The sequence below is a fragment of the Nyctereutes procyonoides genome, unplaced genomic scaffold (assembly GCF_905146905.1).
Source record: "Nyctereutes procyonoides isolate TBG_1078 unplaced genomic scaffold, NYPRO_anot_genome, whole genome shotgun sequence".
NCBI classification, from domain to species: Eukaryota; Metazoa; Chordata; class Mammalia; order Carnivora; family Canidae; genus Nyctereutes; species Nyctereutes procyonoides.
Window position 1 is genome coordinate 18,721,857 of NW_026575122.1, and position 22,408 is coordinate 18,744,264.

General features: G+C 37.7%; 1 long non-coding RNA gene across 2 annotated transcripts in view; it reads left to right on the plus strand.

Moving 5' to 3' along the window:
• Positions 1 to 22,408, plus strand: part of LOC129517038 (uncharacterized) — a 67,613-nt gene that overhangs the window by 40,497 nt on the left and 4,708 nt on the right. Inside the window, exons 2-3 of one of the 2 annotated variants that reach the window (XR_008665926.1) lie at positions 3,977 to 4,159; positions 4,415 to 5,185. This is a non-coding gene — a long non-coding RNA (uncharacterized LOC129517038). Of the gene's footprint in view, positions 1 to 2,300; positions 4,160 to 4,414; positions 5,186 to 22,408 lie in introns of those variants that run through there. The other variant, XR_008665927.1, reaches the window with a different exon arrangement.

Consider the following 22,408-nt stretch of genomic DNA (forward strand, 5'->3'; position numbering starts at 1 on the left):
CTTTTAGGGGTTTTATAGTTTTGCATCTTATATCTAGGTCTAGTGTCCATTTTGAGTTAATTTTTGTGAAGGGTATGAGGTCTATGTCTAAATCAATGTTTACATGTAAATATCCAGTTATTCCAGCACAGGTAGGTGAAAAGATGATGCTTGGCCCCATTGTTTTATGTTGGCTCCTTTGTTGAAGGCCACTTGACTGTATTTATGGGGGAATCTATTTCTGGGCCTCCTTTTGTCCCGTGGATCTATTTCTCTGTTCTTTGACCAATATCATGCTATCTTGATTCCTATAGTTCTATAGTGAATCTTGAAGTTGAGTAATGTCAGTCCTCCAACTTTTTCTTAAAATTGGTGTGGCTGTTCTGGGCCTTTTACCTCTCCATACAAACCTTAGAATGCAAGAAACTTGTGTTGATAATCCACAAAATAACTTGCTGGGATTTTGATTGGGATTGCATCGAATCTATAGATCAGGTTGGGAAGAACTGACATCTTGACAGTATTGAACATACAATATCTCTCCATTTGTTTAGTTCTTTGATTTTATTAATCAGAGTTTTGTAGTTTTCCCTGTAGAGATCTTATTCATATTTTGTTAGCTTATACCTAAGTGTTTTGGGGGTTTGATTGTAAATGGTATTTTGTTTTTAATTTCAAATTCCACTTGTTCATTGCTGCTGTGCAGGAGACAGATTGACTTTTGTATATTAACCTTGTACCCTTCAACCTTGTTATAATTGCTTGTTAGTTCCAGGAGGTTATTTTGTTGTTGTTAATTCTTTCAGATTTTCTACTTAGATGATCATCTGTGAAGACAGTTTTATTTCTTCCTTCCCAAACCATATACCTTTTCCTCCCTACCCATTCCCTCCCCTCTCCCCTGCCCTCTTCTTTCCTTCCCTTCCTGTCTTAGCTAGAACCTCCAGTACAATATTAAAAAAGAGGGGAGATCCTTGCTTTGCTCCTGATCTTAGTGAGAAAGCTTCTAATTTTTCATTGGTAAGTATGATGTTAGTTGTAGATTTTTTTTTTTTTTTTAGTTGTAGATACTTAGTAGCTGTTCTTTATCAACTTGAGGAAGTTTCCTTCTAAGTTTACTGAGAGTTTTTATCATGAATAGGTGTTGGATTTTGTCAGATGCTTTTCTGCATTTATTGATATGATCATGTGACTTTCGTTACAGTCTGTTAATGTGATAGGTTACATTAATTAATTTTTTAAAATTTTATTTCCAGTAAAATTAACATACAGTGTTATATTAGCTGTAGGTGTACAATATAGTGATTTGACAATTCTGTACATTACTCAGTGCTCATCACAGTGTACTCTTAATCCTCTTCACCTGTTTCACCCATCCCTCCACCCACTTCTCTGGAAACCATCTGTTTGTTCTCCATAGTTAAGAGTCTTTTTCTTGGTTTGTCTCTCTTTTTAACTTTGTTCATTTGTTTTATCTCTTAAATTCTACCTACGAGTGAAATCATATGGTATTTGTCTTTCCCTGACTGACTTATTTCACTTAGCATTATGCCCTGTAGAACCAACCATGTTGTTGCAAAAGGCAAGATTTTCTTCTTCTTTAAGGCTGAGTAGTATTCCGTTGTATATTTATGACTTACCTTCTTTATCCATTTATCTATTGATAGACACTTGGACTGTTTCCATATCTTGGCTATTGTAAATAATGCTACCATCAACATAGGGGTGCAAGCAATTTATTTGGATTAGTGTTTTTCTATTCTTTAGGTTAATACCCAGTAGTGGAATTATTGGATCATATGATAATTCCATTTTAAATTTTTTAAAGAACCTCCATACTGTTTTCCACAGTGGCTGTAATAGTTTGCATTCCCACTGACAGTGCATGAGGGTTCCTTTTTCTTCACATCTTCACCGACATTTAATGTTTCTTATAATTTTGATTTTAGCTGTTCTGACAGGTGTGAGGTAATATCTCATTGAAGTTTTGATTTGCATTTCTCTGATGATAAGTGATGTTGAGCATATTCTCATGTGTCTATTGGCCATATGAATGTCTTCTTTGAAAAAATGTCTGTCCAGGATCCCTGGGTGGCGCAGCGGTTTGGCGCCTGCCTTTGGCCCAGGGCGCGATCCTGGAGACCCAGGATCGAATCCCACATCGGGCTCCCGGTGCATGGAGCCTGCTTCTCCCTCTGCCTATGTCTCTGCCTCTCTCTCTCTCTCTCTCTCTCTCTCTCTCTGTGTGTAACTATCATAAATAAATAAAAAAAATTAAAAAAAAAGAAAAATGTCTGTCCATGTCTTCTTCCTATTTTTAATTGGATTTTTTGTGGGTTTTTTTGGCATTGAGTTATATAAATTCTTTATGTGTTTTGGATAGTAACCCTTTATCAAATGTGTTATTTGCAAATATCTTCTCCCATTCAGTAGGTTGTCTTTTTGCTTTGATGATTGTGGTTTTTCATTGTTGTTGTTTTGTTTTGCTCTGAAGTTTTTTATTTTGATGTAGTCTCTATAGTTTATTTTTGCTTTCTTTTCCTTGCCTCAGAAGATATATCTAGAAAAATATTTTATGACTGATGTCAGAAAAATTACCGCCTGTGCTCTCTTCTAGGGTTTTTGTAGATTCGGGTCTCACATTTAGGTCCTTAATCCATTTTGAGTTTATTTTTGTATATGGTTTAAGAAAGCAGTCCCATTTCATTCTTTTGCATGTAGCTGTCCAGTTTTCCCAACAACTTGTTGAAGAGGCTTTTTCCGGTTGCATAGTCACGACTCTTTTGTCAAAGATTAATTGATCACTTAATCATGGGTTTATTTCTGTTCTGTTGATCTTCGTGTCTATTTTTATGCCAGTATCATACTGTTTTGATTGCTACAGCTTTGTAGTATATCTTGATATCTGGGATTCTGATACCTCCAGGTTTGTTCTTCTTTTTCAAGACTGCTTTGCTATTCGGGGTCTTCTGTGGTTCTATACAAATTTTAGGATTATTTGTTCTGGTTCTGTGAAAAATGCTGTTGGTATTCTGATAGGGATTGCTTTAAATCCATAGGTTGTTTTGGGTAGTATGGACATTTTAACAATATTTGTTCTCCCAATCCATGAGCATGGAATATCTTTCCATTTGTTTATGCCATCTTCAATTTCAGCGTTTTATAATTTTTCAGAGTTCTGGTCTTTCACCTCTTTGGGTAAGGTTTATTCCTAGGTATTTTATTAATTTTGATGCAATTGTAAATATTTTATTAATTTCTTTTTCTGCTACATAGTGTGTAGAAATGTTATGAATTTCTGTATATTGATTTTGTATCCTACAATTGTACTGAATTCATTTATCAGTTCCTAGTAGCTTTTTGGTGGAGTCTTTAGGATTTTCTATATATCTATCATATCATCTGCAAGTTAAACACCTTGCATACTTGGGTTAAATTCCACTTGGTTATATAGTATATAGTTCTATTTATATATTATTGGCATGAATACTTATTTAACTTCCTATTTACCCTTCTAACTTTATGAATTGGAAGAGAAAATTTCCTAGGTATTTAAAAAGATCCAAATATCAGCAACTGTTGGTTCATGTCCTGGAATGAATACGAAGTTTACATTTTCACATTAATTTTGATTCCTTTATTGAATTCTACAGATAACAAAGCTGGAGATTTTCTCTTTGAAGAAAATGATGATGGTGATGATCAGATTCTCTACAATCTTGCACTTACCTAAAATTTGATGTTATGGTCAAAATTTACATTCATCTTATTTTAAAGGATATTTAGTAATGTGGTTTTAGGATTTCAAGTATGTACAATTGGTAAATATTTCAGCACCCAGTGATCCATGTTTTGCCTTTCATTTTTTATTCAAATAGGACCGAGATGCTATTATTCCCAAGTTAGGGACTTAGAGACTGAGGTCTAGAAATTAGGAAAGCTGAGGATCAGTCTTGATTTTGTGCCTTAATCACTTTTAAATTATTGCATTTTATAGTTGAATCATTTCTTTACCTTGGAGTTGTAAAGTGAAGACAGGAAGATCACCCACACATTAAGTAATTTATTCAAAATCTACTGAGTGCCAGCTATATACCAGGAACTATGATAAACGTTAAGGATACAAAGATGAATAAAATGAAGCATCTGTCTTAGAGGAGCTCACAGTTCAATGAAGAAGGTGAGTAATCTGATAAATAGTAATACAAATGCTTTAAGACATAACTTGAGGTTTCTGGAAATTTAGAGGAGAAATAATCTCTGCCTTGGGGAGTTGACATCTGACTTGGGTCTTGAGTACTTTTTGAATAATCTTGTCAATTCTCTCCAGAAAAATAAAGCAAGGATCACTCTGTCTTCCTGTATCTGATAGACGTTCTTCCAAAGTGACTGAGATTTGCTTGAAACATAATAATATGCATTCTTTGTTTTTCAGCATACAGAGTGTTTTCTTACACGAGTCTCAGCAAAATTCCTGTAGTACGGATATGGTTCTTCCCATTTCACATGTGAGAAATCTGAGCGCAGAAAAGTAAGTGACTTGCACCAGAGCCTGTTGAGTGGTGTGGCCTGGATTCCAGCCTTGCCTTCTTCTGATTCCAAAACTAAAATTTTTCCTCTTGTTCAACTATGATTACATAAATAATAGTATCCAAGAGCAGAATTTCATCAAACTTCCTGTTCAAAATGGAACGTTTTTGATTTATGCTTCCATTGAAGAGATGAATGTGCATCTGGCCCAGATACCTATTAGTTAAAAGGAACTTAAGAACTGCTCTACCAGGCAAGCCCGGTGTTCCCTCCAACCCAGTACTGTGTTGACAACAGAGACCTCAAGGGATTTGCCAGGAAAGGACATGGTTTTCCTCTCTGACATTAACCTTAAAGGTTAGATGTACTCTCAGTAGCCATTTATGACTCTGACATTCATAAATTTGGTCAAATCTTTATGAATCATTTATGTTCCTTGCCTGTACTTCTTTTGTGGTAATGAGCTCTGTGTATTTATTATTTTCTGAGTAAAGTAATACTCCATTTTATTTGTTCTTAACTCACCTCACTCAATTCGAGGGAGTCCTCCTCCTCCTCTAGTGAGGAATTAGAATAATGAGAATCAGTGTACTTGAGTTTACACATGCTCTCCAAAATTCTCTAGGTGTGTTTTATTTTTTCCTGAACAAGAATAAATAAAATTGTACATTATATTCCTGTTGCAGAGGGACTAATATTTTATTTAGAGATTAGAATTCTGTCTCCTGGCATATTTTCTGTATACTTTTTGATGAACTTACTCTAGAGTTCCCATCGAATAACCTCATTTCGGTATTTGTAATTCATATTTGCATGTTGAAGGCAGCTCTGATCTGGCCCTGGGGAAGCTTGAGGTAATTTTTGTTCTAATCTATAACTACTTGTGGAGAGTAGTTATATAGGATAATATGTTATATATATTTAATAACTGATTCTAACTGATGTGTTATAGAATATCATAAAGTAGGAGAAGAATGCTGGCCTGGGTGTCAAGAATCCGGTGTTTTAGAACCATCCCTGGATTATAGTTTCCAAGTTTATAAGATGAGGGATTGAATTAGGTAATTTTTGAGATCTTGTCATACTTTCATTCTGAGTCCCTGATTTCCTTGGTGATTTAACTGAATATAACCAATTCTAGTTTTCCTAAGCCCCAATAGACCTCCCCCAATTCCATCTTGATTCATTTGCTCTCAGTATTGTCAAAGGCTTTAGATGGATCACACACACTGTTTTCTTTTATTCATATTGCCTATTTCCCACCTCAGAGATTTATAGCAAATGAAGTAATTATAATTTCTTCACATCACACCCTTATAGAAGTAATGACTGAATTTCCCATAGGTTATTCTTAAGTGATGGGTTTATTTTAGGTTCCGTAAGCCTATCCCATTTAGCATAGGTCTTGAAGGCTTTCCCTTTGTTCTTAGTGGTCACCCTTGTAATTGATTAATATCATCCTTTAGGAGTTATTAAAAAGCAAAAATTGACCAAAGGCAATCTTTGAATTTGCATCTTTGAATTTTCTCAAAATCCTAAGGCTAATGGTATCCATCCCAACTACATTGGTTTGTTGACTTGAGAAAAAAAATAGTTTTAGCATTGGCCAGTTACTGGTTTTGCCATAAGGAACATACATGTGGTAAGAATTGCTTTCTTTGCTCTTTTTCAAGTAGCAAATGGAGGGCTGTAAACTTCTCAGTCATTTATATACAACATCACTCTTGTGGCAAATGAATATTCATCATACTTCCTACTTCCATTGGCGACTAAGTGTCTGCCACCTCTACCCAGAGGCCCTGGTGCTTCAAGCACACCATTCATGGTGTGATGAAAGCACACGAACTCACAGGTCAAACAAGCCCTCCTGTAAAATGGAGCCAATGACACATCATGGGGTTGTGCTGGGGAGTACATGACCTCTGACACACAAAGGGTATGTATGAGTTTTGGTTCCCTCCCTCTTGCACTCTAGTTCTCTAAGTAAGCCAGTCATAGGATTAAACCACAGCAGCAGAGGAATATGGAAGCAACTGGACACCAAACTCCAGGAGAAATGGTCTTCACAAATACAGATGTGCTGCAGTCTGTGAAAACATAAGTGAACTCAGTGTGACTTATAAAGCTGACCTGACTGATGGTCATTGCTTTTGGAAAAGTTGCTTTTGGGGGCACCTAGGTGGCTCCGTCAGTTAGTGACTGCCTTCTGCTCATGTCATGATCCCAGAGTCCTGGGATTGAGCTTTGTGTCGGGCTCCCTGCTCAACAGGGACTGCTTTTCCCTCTCCTCCTCTCTCAAGCTCTCTCTCAATATCTCTGTTGCTATCTCTCTCTCTCTCTCTCTCGCTCTCGCTCTCAAATAAATAAATAAAATCTTAAAAAATAAAAGTTGCTTTTTATGGTCAAACTGGCTGTAGTCATCATCAGTTGCTATGTTCTTTTTACTTTCTATGTGGCTCATATTAACTATAGTGATCTGGGTCTTTCACTTAGCCTCCTTTATTAAACTTATAAAGCTTTATCTGTCCAGGTTTGAAATCAGGGTCCCTGCTCCTTGAAAGGTTTTCTTTGACAGCTGGGTACTTCTATCAACCTCTCTGTGCTGTCAAAGAGTTACTATCATGACGGAATTGATTTCTTCCACCTGCCCCGCATAGCCTTTAAAGGACTTCTTTTCTCTACTCACCACCCAGGACCTGTATCCTCTCTCTGTTTCACTAAATAGAGGGATGAGGGAGAAGGAAAGGCAGAAAAAAGGAAGCATAAACCCTGAGAAAGTCCTTTGAAAATCCTAATTTCACATACAGTAATAGTTCATAAAATTATTCTCTTTTGGTATCTCTAATTAAAACAAAAGTATAACAATTTTAAAATGTTAACTAGAAAAGAATGAACAGAGGCACCCAGCTGGCTCAGTCTGAAGAGTGTGTGACTCTTGATATCAGGGTCATGAGTTCAAGCCCCATGTTGGGTGTAGAGATTTCATAAAAAAATAAAAATAAAAAGAGAGAGAGAGAGAGAGAGAAGAATGAATGGCTTTGTTTTAGGAAAAATAGGCTGTGTACTTATTCATAAAGGTACTCCATTAATTCTATAGGATTCAGAATGTCAATTTTTTTAAAAGTTTAAATCTTTCTTTGAGATACCTAGTAGAAAACACTTGGTAGACAAGTGGAGAGTATAGTCATGAATAAAACACAGGTTTGCTTCATTCCACTTATTGTGTGAGCAAGGAAGCCGGATGCATACTGATATATAAAAATTAAAATACTTTAAAGTGGGGTAATAAGATAACATACTATAGTGATATAGTGAACACGGAGACCAACTGTCATGAGGGCACTTGAGAAGTGGAGGTGTTAAAACTGGGCCCTACAGAAGCAGTAAGATTTAGACTGGCATGTTGTGGGGGAGAGCAGTGACAGAGGAAATAACTGAGCAGGGATGAGAGGAATGTGTCCTGTGTTTGGGAAAAGGCAAGCACCCTTGCTTGGAAGGATCTGGAGAGTGTGGGGAAAGGATGCAGTGGAAGATACCTATGGAGAAGCCACCCAGTTCTCTACGTATCTATTTTAGTTACTTCTTATGAATGCCATTATCTTATCTCAGGACTTTAGGTCTCACATTCTAATTTGAAGAGAACAAAAAATTTCTGAAGGCATTTTGTGGTCTGCTAATCTGAACATCACTTGGGTGTTCACGTAACACAATGGTTGATCAAAAAGTCACTACTGAAGTGTTCCTTACTGGGTGTGAAGAAAGAGAAGTGGGCTTTGGGGCTGGCAAGGGGAAGCAGGAAGGTTTAGGAAGGGCTGGTGGTGGTGGTGTTTTGATGCTCCAGGTTTGAATCTCAGTTTCCACACTCAGTGCCTCAGTTTCTTCAGCTCTAAATGGAGGTAATAAAAGAACCTAGTTGGTTTATATTCTTGTTTCATAGAACAAGAATTGTGGAGGGAAGGCATTTTCAGGGTTAATTCATTACTTAATACTGCCACTGGGGAACCCACCCTTCTATCTTTCTTTTCTTTTCTCTGCCATGCTTAGCAATTTGGCTTGGTGCTTAGGCCTCTAACTAGTCGTTACAAGATGACTGCTTCAGTTGCTGGAATGGCTAGGCCACTTCCTCCTGGTGCTTCTTTTCACTAGTGAGGGAAGTCTTTCCCAGAAATTCCCAATAGATTATCCCCTTATTTCTCCTCGTTTACAGCTTCTCAAGGAAGATTATGCCTACAAGGAATCAACAGCTGGCAAAGGAGATTATTGACAGAGTCCAATCATGATTGTTCCCCTGGGGCTGGGAATAGAATAGACTTCTCTGAGCTCTTGGTAAGAGGGTGGTAAACCCAGTACGAAACACTGGGGCTCAGACATCAAAGAGGAAGGGGAAGCCATGACTTTGGGGCTGGCAGCTGAGTATCTGCCTTACTTCCTCTGTATTGATCTGAGAATTGAATAGAAAGACCCATAAAATTACTTAGCAGAGTGCCCGACAGATGATAAACCCACAATAGAATTTAGTAGTTATTGTTATTTTTCTTCATATTAGTATTTAATATTATTTCATTTAAATGCACTTTTTTCCTCCAAACCATGTGGACAGAATCACCTTTCCCTTGATAGCTGATTCTTAGAGTGTAGTAACTCTGATGTTCTCTTAAAGATGCAATAGAAGTTCATCTGTTTCCCAACATATTTAGAATGCAATGTTTTTTTTTTTTTTCCTTCAAGGCACATATTCGTCAGGATGCCTATTCTGTAGGCTCAGAAAGTCCAAGCCATATAAATAATAGCCATCTGCTACTTATTAGCTGGGAAACCTTGGCTAAGTTAGTTATTCTGTATTTTTGTCCCCTCATTTTAAAATGAGTATCATCTTGGGACTCACCTCAGAGTTTCTTATGAACACTAAGTGACTTAATTTATTTAAAGCAGCACTTAAAGAATGCTTAGTACATAGTAAGCATTCAGTAAGTGTTAGCTATATGGAAGCCAGGCATTGAAGGACTGTGACCTAGATTTTCAGCCTGTCTTCTGGAATCAACTTGATTGAGTTGTAACATCATTGTTGCCTTAGATGAATGCTCAGTGCCAGGCAGATTTTGAACTAACCACACTGTATCCTGATGGATTTCAGGTGAAAGTGCATAGGGAAGAGAGAAGGTATATACCAAAGAGACTTACTTTCATAGTGACTTGACAGGAGTGTTAACACAGCTCTTTTCATTCATAAATGCTTTTGGCAGCAAACAACAGAAGAGTTGTCTACCAGGTTTAGAGAAAAAGATTTATTTTTCTCACTTGGCAGAATGGTAGAGCTGCCTACTGATGGAAGGGATGCTTCACAGTTTGAAGATGGTGACTGCAGCTCCAGGAATGTGGGCATATTCAAAGCAGGAGTAAGGGGAAGGGGGCAGCACAAGGAACACCTGTCTTTTCTGTTAGGAAGGCAAGAACTTTCCTAGAAACTCCCAGCAAAATTCTTCTTATGTCCTGTTGGGCAAAAAGAGATGACACATCCATACAAGCTTCAGGAGAAGCTGTAACAAATGAATATTTGGTTTTTCCAGCTTCTTAGTTAGGGATAGAACAAGGGAGAAAGGAGTCGGGAATGGAAATTGGGATAGCTAACCTGCACTGACTGCTAAAATAGTTTTAAACATTAGGACAGAAAATCAATGCTTCATATTGTCACAAAGCCCAAGGCAGAGAAAGCAAAAGGCAAGCAGAAGTGGATGAAGATAGCCCAGCTCTATCACACTGGTCCATCAGCTGCTGGTGAAGGATTTAGCTTCTCATCTAATACGTACAGTTGTTTTTAAGGAAAAAACAATATCCATTTGGTTTCAACATGCTGAGTTTTCCAGAATCTCTCTGTCTTTCCATGACTTACTATGTAAACAGAATGCAAAGCCTGCCATTTGGCAGGTGGGAGAAAAGCCATCAGTTCCCTTCTGTTTTAAATATAAAATAACTTCTTTGAGTCCCACCCCATGGTTCTGGGAAATCTAAACCTTTCCCACATGCACCAAACTGGACTCACAAGATTTTCCTAGAAGTAGTCCATTTCCCATCTTGAGTATTTATAATCCTCTCTTAGAGAAGAAAATGGGCTGTAGTAGGAAGTCATATTAAGATAGAAAGGGGATTTAGGCCACTTTGGTAGTAAAAGATAAAGACATTATTTAAATTCATTTGGTTGAAAAGATAAATGCAGATAAAAGCCCAGTATACAGGAGCCAAATGCCCTGGCACAGGAAGCAGTCAGACAATGGACTTGGCAGTCATCCACTGGACACATTCATCTGCTGAAGGCTTGCTTCTAAGCAGCCGCGAGTGCCTAGTGAGGGGCTCTGTGTGTGGAGGGGAACGGAATGACCGCTGGGGAAGTAGGGACTGGGTGGAATGGGCTTCAGGAGGGCGAGGAAACAGACAAGCGGGGGGCGGGGGTGGGGGAGAGGGCCCGGAAGGTTTTAAGAGCTACACAGTCAAGAATAGCCTTAGGCCATGGTGCTCAGAAAACTTTTTCAAATATGCCCTTTGCTTTTAGAAAAAAACCAACAGAATTCCTTTGTCTTTCTTAGTAGTGAAACATCATTTTTAACTAGAAAATATCTTTATTTAGAAATAACTGAAGATGCTATTGACACTGCCTGGGCAGTCTCTGACATTTGGCTAGAGCAGTGTCAGAGTTTCTGTGGTTCAGATCACTTCATTAAACATTGCCTGAATGTATGTTGTGAGCCAGATACTATGTTGAGTAAGCCAGACACTGAGTTTTATAAGGTAAAAAAGACAAGGTATAGGCCTGGAGTGGCTTACACTATAACTGGGCCAGTGTTGTCCTCCAGGGGACATTTGGCAATATCTGGAGGCATTTGTGGTTATCAAAACTTGGAGAGATGCTATCAGAATCTAGGGTGCAGAAGCCAGGGATGCTACTAAGTATCCCACAATATGTAGTACAGCTTTCCACAGTGAAGACTTAACTGGTTCAAAACGTCAATCGTGCTGAGTTTGAGTAACTCTGCACCACTGGAAAGATACATAGGGAAAAAATAAAAATTAGAATCAGTATTTGTAGAAGAATGTACAAAATGAAGAAGTGAGATGAGAGCTTCAGTGAGTTTTGAAGAAGTTTAGGAATTCCCCATAGATGGAGGTGAGAGGGACTTCCTTGAGGGATTACTTAAGGAAGGCAAGATAAGACTCCAGGCAGAAGCACATCAGAAAACAGAAAGCTCTCAAATTGTACTATGTGAGAGGTAGGAAGTGCTGGGAAATGATTCTAGAGGAGTAGACAACATCACATTATTACCACCCCAGGAAGACAGTCTCAGGAACTTGAACTCAGTTCCATAATTGATGAAGAACAATTGAAGAGCAGCAAGCAATGAGTGATGTAACACGAATTTTAAGTGAGGTAAATGTTACTCTGAAATAAATAAAAAACTATTAAAGTGGCCCAATTTCCCAAGCCATTAGCAGTCTACCAATTCTCAGTCCTTGCCATCTCTCTCTTTTTGTCTGTCTTTCTCTTTTTCACACACATCTTTGATGATATATCCCAAGAACTGTCTATATCCTCATATTCTGCCTTTGTGGAAGAGAGACTGTCAGTGATCAATGAAGAAGTCTGGAAGGGTCTCATCATCTGGGACAACGTGGAGACAGTAAGAGCTGAGAGATCTTTATGAAGCCAAGAGAAGGGAGATAATTTGGGCAGGAAAGAGACCATGACAAAAATGAAAGATAGGTTATGGTATATTGGCATTTTGGGATTTTAGGGTTTGTACGTAGAGCAGATCAAGGTCACACAAGGCACCACTTAATGCTCAATGAGTAAAGTGAAAGATAGTGGCCACTGGGTTTGAAGAGAGCAATCAGTAGCCGTGAGTGGTTGGGTTAAGGACTGGGCACTGTCAGACTCTAAGGTGTACTATTTACATAAATAGTTGCATCATTAAAGTGTGACTTATCTACTCTGCTAGCAGATTCTGGGACTGTAGGTCACTGACTTGACCTCTGACTGGGCCTCACAATGCAGATGAAGAAATTTGCAGTGGATTCCACTGGCCTCTGAATTGGGGAAAAAAATTTTAGCACCTGTTATGGTATATACTAGTATGAAGGCTTTCCAGAGGTTTTCCTCCTACTAAAGCCAGATAATAGAAGCTATTATCTCTTTGTATCCATTTCCGCAGTGCCTCAAAGTCTGGTACAAAGTAAGCATTCAATAAATAAATGAAGAGCTAATTCCAAATGCTAATAATATGGTTATAGTATGGTTATAGTTAATAGTGAATTCAGAGGGTAATATTATGAATTCAAAGATTAAATTATTGGAAAATAGCTTAATATGTTTGAGAATATGGGAGACACTTCTGAAGGCGGTAATGTGTCTCCGTAACAGACTCTCTTCTCTTATAAAGTCAACTTTCAGAAGAATTTTCTACTTGAATGTTTCTAAGAGGTTCAAACACTTAAAAAAAAAGATTTCATTTATTTATTTGGGAAAGTGTGAACAAGAGAGATAGAGAACACAAGCGGTGGGGAGGGGCAGAGAAAGAGGGAGAAGCAGACTGCCTGCTGAGCAGGGAGCCCTGAGATTATGACCTGAGCCAAAGGCAGCTGCTTAATCAACTGAGTCACCCAGGTGCCCCTCAAACACTTTTGTTAGAAAGATATTTAAAGACAGATATCTGAAAAACAAGATTTTGATTTTTTTTTCCTGTGGGTAGGAGGGTTTCTTTTGTTGTTGTTTTCATGTTTTTCATTATTGCAAATGTTATAATTCACTCTTGCCTGGTTGTACAAGAAAAATATTTTTGCATCATCTGCATGGGGGAAATTCAAATGCCTATAATAATGGATCATGGTAGGTAAGTGATATGATAAATATTACCCAGGTAGTCCTAAAAGTCATAAACTGCTTAGCTTATTTATCCAGATTGTATGAGATGTGAGAGAAGAAAAACAGTGTTCTTAGATGATGTATTCCAGAATTTAAAAGTGTCAAAATTTTCTAGAAGGTTAGAATTATGCATCTTAGAATTAGGATGCTTTTGGCTGCAAGGAAGCAGTGGGTCCAAATCAAAGTGACTTTGACAGCTGTCTCACATAGCAAGTAGGAGGTAGGGCTGTTCTTGATTGATGAGTCCTGCAGCTCAAGGACTTCACATAGATCTGAGATCTTTCTGCTCCACCTCCTACCACATGTCAAGAAATTCCTTTAGGGTCATAGGATGGCTATAATAGTTCTAGGCATAACATTAATTCATTTATTCATTTATTATTGTTGAATTGTTGAATTGAATTGTTTATCTAGTGGATATTATGTGCCAAGGTTCTAGGTACTGGGAATATTATGGGACTATATGGACACAGTGGAATGATTTGGCCATAAATTTACAAATAGGTTTTCTACTATAATATAAGGTAAGAGACAAATTCTCTGCCTTTATCAAGTTCACACTCTAATGGGAGCAGAAATCAACAAAAGGGATGGGAAGGAATAAATATGTAATATTTCAAGTAGTTGAAAGTGCTATCAAGAATAAAGAGGCCCACGGTAATAGAGAAGGGTGAAGGGGCTGTTTTATAAATGGTTGTCCAGGAAGTCTTCAGCTACAATGCAGGGCCTGAATGAAGGCAGATGGTGTGCTGTGAGAACTTGTTGAGGGGAGGGCTTCTGAGAAAGCTAAAGCCCTGATGTAAGGGCATTGTTAGTGTGATTGAGAAGTATCACAGGGGCCAGTGTGACTTGAAGGGAGTGAGCAAGGAGAAGATTTACAGGCAGTAGAATTTTCAAGATAGCAAATGTTCGATACTAAGGGCCTTTGTAGGCCATGATTAGAATTTGGAATTTTATCACAAGGTGGGAAGTTTTTGGAGAGTTTTGAACAGGTAGGTGACATTATTTATGTTTGTAAAGGATTCACTTTGTCTCCATTATGGGGAATTGACTAGAAAGGGTGAGAGTGGAAATACAGTGTGCTTAGTGGGCTACTGAAGTAGCCCAGGTTACAGTAGTGCAGGGAGGGGGAAATGGTCAGATTCAGGATATATGCTGATGACCTCAAGCATTGATATCCAGTGTCCCTTTTTAAGATTGAGAAGAAGTTTTCCAGATACCTCCCAGCTTACTTCTTGGTTTTTATTTGTCTGAATGACATCTTAAACCCAGACCTACATCAATTTACCAGTGGGTAGAATGAGACCACAGTGTGTGGTTCAGTCAGACAAAAACCACTCTGCGCCACAGAAGAGCCAGACTCTCCAGGAGGACTTGTCTACTTGGAGGAGGAGAATAAATTTGAGGATATGTGGAGCTCAGCACAAAATAAAAATGTGGCTCCTTTTTTTTTTTGAAAATTCTTAAAAATTTGAATATGAAGATAACAGAGCATTAAACCCAGAGCAGGGTCCTTCTATGCATGGGTTCCCGTGGGATTGCTGATGAAACCAGCTCTTTCTGTTAGGAAAGAAGCAGCTGTTGAGTGCCAACAAAAGTTTTTCTCTCACACAAATTATATTCTGGGAGAACTTACAAGTCTTTGAGGCAGCATCAAGGTTTTCAGATCACTGAGTTCTTGGTTGGTGTCCTACCAGTTAGAAGGAGAAGGTAATGATTACTGGATTTATAGGAAGTAATTCCTGCTCATTTTTATCCTCCTTTCACTGTTGTATTGAGGAAAATACTCCATTGTCCATAATCTCATAGGTGAATTGCAGAAGTGAATACATCTACCCATTTCCTGATTTCTTATCCCTCTAAATCTTGACCACTTGACTCCTTTAATGCCTTGCTTCTTTCCTACACCTGATAGGGGCTGAAGTTTCTCCTTTGCTCTCTTCTGGGATTTGTAGTTGTGCTTTGACTATGCTTTTGGGGGTTTTACAGGATATTTACTTTTAAGAGAATACCTGGCCCCTGATATTGTGAACAGTGTCCCTGTAGGGTCTATCTTACTGCACCCACGCATTCTCTTTCCAGGCAATTTTGGTTTGGGTTTCTGTTGGCCATCCCATTAGTAAGATGCCATTGAAGTACAAACCACCTGCCTCCTCAGAGGAATCTCGACAGTAGTCTCTGAATCTATTAGCTACCTACATAGTTTCACAGCTTTCCTGGATTTTATATGTTGTTATTGCGTCATCACATTTTACCACCAATGAGGATAAGGAGAGGAGGGGAAAAACCTCTCAAGAGTCATATTGCTACTTTAGAATAAGCAATTGTTTGGGGAGGGGGGAAGGGTATAAATACTGAAAGAAAGTGCATTTTAAGTAGGCAAAATTCATTTTGTGTTTTGAGTTTTTGTTTCTTTTCTTTCTTTTTTCTTTTTCTTTGTAAAAAAAGAAATTGCTTTAGGGCACGATATTTTTGTATCTCTTCAAACAGAAAACAATCAACTGCTCTGATGAGAATTAGATATTCAGCAGTCAGAATAATTCGGATGTCACCCTCTGAAATCAACGTTCTCCAACTTTTCCTCTACTTTAGATTAGAGTTCCAACTGCAGGTTGTAGGTTTCTAGGACATTATTCTTTTAGAATGAGCTCAAGCCCAGCAGCTTCCAAGTCAAAGAGACCTAATTCTGTTAGGTTTACGATTGCTAGTAGAATTCAGTGCTCTATGTGATAATTGTGATGGTGATCAAAAATGGTCTAACTATGTTAAAATATAAATTGTTTCCTTCTACTGAATTATTATTATTGGCTAATCATACTGAAATATTTATATTTTCATGTCTATAGTTTATTCTTTTTAAAATTTTTATTGAAGATATTATTTTTTTTCATAAAACTTGATTATTCCAGTCCAACCACTTTTGCTTGGATAAGTTCTTTCCTTGTTGCTGAGTATAACTCTCTATTCCTAACTGTCACTTATGACAAATTAGGGCTTCCAGTCCCACAAATGCAGATCCTGCAGGTCACATGTCCTAGAGATGGAGAATGTGATTTCTCCCAGGGGCCGGATATGCAGACCATTATATCATCTCACACTCTGAGAGAGTCTCCCCTTTCCAGACTTACTGAGCATCCTTTGATTGTACAGCATCTTTATCTCTGACCTCTAAGCAGGGTCACTGTTGTAACAGCCTAGAGAAAGCTTTCAGGAATGAATGAGTGCTCAGAGGAATCAGGTAGCATGCTCTGTCCAGCACGGTTATCATTTCTGACAATGCTGATAGAGGGACTTCTTCTACAGTCCATTGATTTCAGTGTCAGGCAGATGAAAAGTAGCATATTGATGAGCCTTTGTCATTACTTTGCCAAAGGTGTCTTGTCAGATAAAAGACCAGTAGAGGAAACCAACTTAAGACAGGCCATCACATCAATTTTCTTGGTGCTGAAGGAAAGAGGATGAACTGTGATATTTAAACTAATCGATGCCTATAAAGATACTGTTAAACTCTTACAATCAAGTGTTTTGATTTGAAAAGAAGAAGAAGAAGAAGAAGAAGAAGAAGAAGAAGAAGAAGAAGAAGAAGAAGAAGAAGAGTGATCTGTAACAGGGTAAAAAAAAAATGGACCACAGATGCTGAAATAAAAGACTTCTGTTCACAGCAATAGTGAAATTAAAACTGGGACTCTTTTTTAACATTTACCTTGATTAAAGCCTTATCTGCATAGCATGATGGTGTAAAATGCTAGTGCAATCTTTTTGTAACTTGCCAGTATTGGGAGCTCACAGCTGAGAACAAAGGCCTCTATGTATTCTGCAGTCTAAATTCAGAGAGAACATCGGGCTGGGGTTCCAGTTACTTTCCCAAGGGGCTTGCTAAAAAGTGCCATTTGAGCAGATTCAAAGATACACACCTTTTCCCAACCACTGCTTTTCCCACTGTCTACTCATCCTCTCTTTGTATAAAGAAGACTGGAAAGGGGCCAGGAGATAACTGTTAGAGGATCTAACCTTCTCTTACTTTCCTAAAGGAAAGAGAAGCAGACATTTATGGTCTCTTCTCTAAAGCTAAAGAAAACAGATTATAAAAGGCTTCCTCATAAGGTTTGTGGGTGTCAGCAAGAAACGAACACTGGTTTACCACTTGGTGTCTCCTAAACAATAGGACTTGCAAACTTGCTCTTGTGTTCTGAGGGCAGGAGCATTAAGGACAGATAGTGGGAGGGCACCTGGGTGGCTCAGTGAATAAGCATCTGCCTTTGGCTCAGGTCGTGATCCCAGGGTCCTGGGATCAAGGTCCACATCAAGCTTCCCACGGGAAGCCTACTATTCCCTCTGCCTGTGTCTCTTCCTTTCTCTCTGTGTCTCTCATGAATAAATAAATAAAATCTTTAAAAAGGGGGGAAAGATAGTGGGACAATAAGGCCAAGTGGAGAAGGCATGAGTTGGCTTTCTTGAGTAGCCAAGAGTGGGCTGGGAAGAGTTGCAGAATATAGATGAGATGGGGAGGGGTGATTTTCAGCTTTCTGGGGACTCCTACAGTCTGGGATGTAATATGGTAGCCAGGTGAAGGCCAACTTTTGAAGATGCTTTCACATTTTTAAAGGAAATATTTTGGAGCTGAATCCAGTGCCAGGAGGGTTTTGGGACCTCTTCCTGCCCACTTCTACTTCATAGATCACATTTTGGTTAGGGGGCCTGACCACAGAGAAAAAGGAATAGGGATTTTTGCACTGTTGAAGTATGGTTGTTCATGTAAGGGAAGAGTGTTTGGGCCAACAAAGAGGAGGACACCCTGGGTGCCATGCTCGGATGTCAGGAGATGGATCTTCTCTCTACCTCCTCCACATACTAACACCAGAGAAAAAGTGCAAGGAGGAAGGAGCAGAGCAAAATTCTAGACACAAAGGTCTGATGGCCTTCATGGGTCTGAGCAGGGATAATAGGAGGTTGGTCTGAACCAAGTGTAAATAACTTAAGATGACAGAACAACCATGAAATTGGATTTAGAAATTATTCATGGGAAGGGAGTTGGCAGTAAAACTGAAAGAAATTATTGGAAAAAAAATTTCCACAATTATAACTCAATGACTTAAGGTATCTCAAATAGGCCATTACATCATTTCCTCTAGTGAATTTTTTTAAGCTGAATAATTACAGGTTTATTTTTATCAGCATAGAAAGTTTCATTGTTTGTCCTTGACAAAGAAGGCATCCTAAAATCATGATAGCAGAAGTGTAAACTCACTCCTCAGGGTGGGGAGGGCCGAGGTTCCCTAGGTCAAGGTCAGCCTGCTTCTGCTGACTTGACCTCTGACTGCAAACAGAAGAGAGAGCCCAGGTCAAATTGGCCAAATTGACCCACACTGTCAGCTGCAGATCTTAGAATGATATGGCTTATTTTTTTTATGCCAATAAATTTGAACTTGGTTTTTTATGCAGCTAAAGCTATCTGATACAACAGTATTACATGATATTTGAAAATCATAAAGAATCTTTAGAATAAAGTCATCCCATGGTCTCATCCTCCTAAAACAGCTCAGCATTTTAGAATTTGTCCATTACCCACGGTTGGCCTTAACTTCCATTTGGATATGTTATTCTTAGACTTTCTGAGATGACATAGATAGGCCAGTCAAACTCCTTTCTCTCTCCAGCATGCATGTGCAGGCATGCAGAATTCCATTTTAAGACACTGACATTATTAAGTGATTGCTTGTGTTGGGTCACCTTCCACACCAGTGCTTCAGCTTCACGAGGATTTAATCGAATTTTCACAGCTTCATTGTGTCCTTGGTCTGATCAGAGACCCAGTTTGCTCAAAGTAAGTGGTGAGGTGGCAGCAGCAGTACCCACAGAAGCAGAAGAGAACACCTTGGCTCACCTTTGTGGCTACTGACATCAACACTCATCCTGGCACTGGGTGTTATTCTGTATGTTGGTAAATTGAACACCAATAAAAAATAAATTTATTTTTTAAAAATGTTGTCTTCTGTGATTTTTTTGGTCTAATCTCATCTTACAGGGAAAAATTTACATTTTTTTCTGTATTAGCCTTTGACATTAAATTATTTTAAAAAACACTTTAAAAGATAGTTGATTTCTCTTTTCCTCTAAAGATATACTTTTAAAAAATTCTTTTCTCCAAATGGTCAATAATTTAATGGCATTTAATAAAATCAGACCAAGATAAGTGTTCTGTTTGGCATGATCAAGGAAATAACTGTAGACCCAGGAGTCTGGAGATTTAAATTTTATTCTTGGTTCTGTCACTGTTCAATAGTGTGCTAGAACAAATTACTTTGCCCTGTTGTACTTCAGTTTTCCCCATCTTTAATGTGAGAAAAGTGTGCCTTAACAGGCTCAGAGTGAGGAGAAGCAGATAATATATGGAGGGAATCATTTTCTTTTAGTGAAGACAAAGGGTATGGGTGCATAGATTTGAGAGATAGGCAGGGCCCCAGGTGTCTTGTGAACATACTGTGGACTCAACCCAGAAAATCAGCTTTTGTCACAGAGCGTCTCCTTGTTCTCTCCTCTCTTCCCATTTGAAACAATTCTGTATTGATTGCCTATGTTTCCATAGATAGGTCAGCAAGGAACCTGGAATGAAAAGGTGCCAGTTTAACAAGTAAATCAAAGTATTTAATGGCTGAGGGAATCAAATTAATAGAACAAATGGAAGCACACTGTATAAGTATTATTAATATCCTTATCAGGACAAGATAATATTCTCATTAGGGCATTGACAAGACAAAACAAAAGTCTGTTAAGTATTTAACAATATGGGAAATAAAATGATGGTAAATTTTTTTAAAAATCCTCAAGTATGAATATTTATATTGACAGTCCCACTCAGAGTCAAACAGAATGAATAAAAAACACAACCTAGGCACATCAAAGTTCAGAAAGAAAATTACTTTGAACTCCAAATTCTAAACACAGCCAAACTATCATTAATAGATATGCAAGGACTCCTTGAAACAGAGGGATGTATTTCAACAAAATGAAAAATGAATCAAAAAGAATGGTAGATATGTTACAGTAAACAGTGATAGGCAAAGAAATAAACAAAATGTGTAGTTGTTTAAGAGTTGCAAAGATAATATAGAATGAAAAATCTCAACATGGGTATTGATGTGGTGAAAGGTGGGTTGTACAGAGGAGAATGTGGGAATAGAGAACTCTAAATGCACCAATATTCTAAGTATTTATAGAAAAACATTTAAAATGTGTTAAAACTTTAGTGTAACAAGTAGACAATTTTTAGTAACAAAACATAACTTTCAAACCAGGAGAAGAAAAGAACAGTAAAAAAATCCCTCCAATTAACAAATATAAGATGAAATAAGTAAAAATAAAGGCAATAAATAGAAAACATAAAGTAAGAAGCAAGAAGAAATTCAAGGATATTATTTATTCAATAAATGTCATAACTGCATAAAAGTCAAATTGTCTCAAAGTGTGCTTTTAAAAAATATCCACCTATATGCTCTCTGAGACATGACAAAAAGATAGTCAATACAAAAATAAAAAGGATATATACTACGCAAATATTTCAAAATGGAAATATAATATAGTTATCAAGCAAGTAAAATTCAAAATAAAAATAATAAATTAACAATAGAAAGTATGCAATCCCCCCAGACAATAAAACAGTTACCTACTTATTATTTTTAAAAAATTATTGAAAATATGGAAAGCAAAATGTTATGAAAAAATAACATTAACAATTATAGTGGAGAACTAATGTAACTCTCTTGAATTCAACAGATCAAATAGACCTATCAGAAGATTTGAATAACACACTAAACAAGATTGGCCTAATAGATACTTACAGAATTTTGTATTTCAAAGCCTAATACATAATCTTTTTACATGCACAAAGAAGGGCTATAAAAGTTGAACACTAAGGCACAAAAATGTCAATTGTTTCTCCCATCCATTTCAATACCTATATTCTTGGTGGGGAAAATAAAAGAGGAAAATCTTTTTCAAATAACTTTGGGTTAATAAATTCTATTAAATTTCAAGTTAGCTTCAAATTTCATTAGAAATAAGTGAAACCACATATCAGAAATGAGAACTAGGCAAAGTAGTACTTTTGGGTAAGTTTATAGCCATAAATACATTTATTAGACAGCAAAAAAATTAATATTCAACTCATGAAGCTAGAAAATTAACTCCCCTCCAAAAAAAGTAATTAGTAAAGATAAAATAGGGAAGTAATGAAATAAAATGTAGCTCATCCTCGTAGCAAAAAATTTGCTGTTTTTAAAGGCACTCACACACACACACACACACACACACACACACACCAGAAGACTAATCTTTAGTGATTTCAATTTTAGGAAAGATAAATGGGCACAAAGTCCAAATATAAATGTGCTTAGAAATGTCTATACAAATACATGAGATTTATGGCTAATGACAGTGGCCTAAAAATATATGTCTGCCATTTCTCCTTCCCTCATTCCCCCAAAAAATGGTAGAAAAGAAAGAAAAAGCTAAAAAGAACATACACATAAAGAGTATGGGAATGAGGTCATTAGGAGAACACAGACTTTAACACATATTTTGAAAATGGAGAGCAGATGGAAGAGTGGAGAGATTGCTGTAACACAGCAGAGCAAACCAGAGCCCAGAACGCAGAGAGCAGATCTGTTCTCCAAAGAAGCTAATCTGCCCCATATCTATGGTTCCCAAATGCCAATGTGCATCAGAATTGCCCTGCATGCTTGCTAAAACACAGATGGCCGGATCCCATCCCCACAATTTCTGGTTCGGTAGGTCTGGGGTAGAGCCCGAGAAATTTCATTCCTGCTAAGTTCACAGCTAATGCTGATGTCGTTAGTTTGGGGACCACATCAGGGAGCTGCTGATCTGGATAATAATTTAAGATAGGCTCAGGCCTTTGAATCATCAGGTATACTAGAAGGGAAGAATGAAACATGGACCAGAAAGTAAGTTGCTTACCAAAAGTCTGTG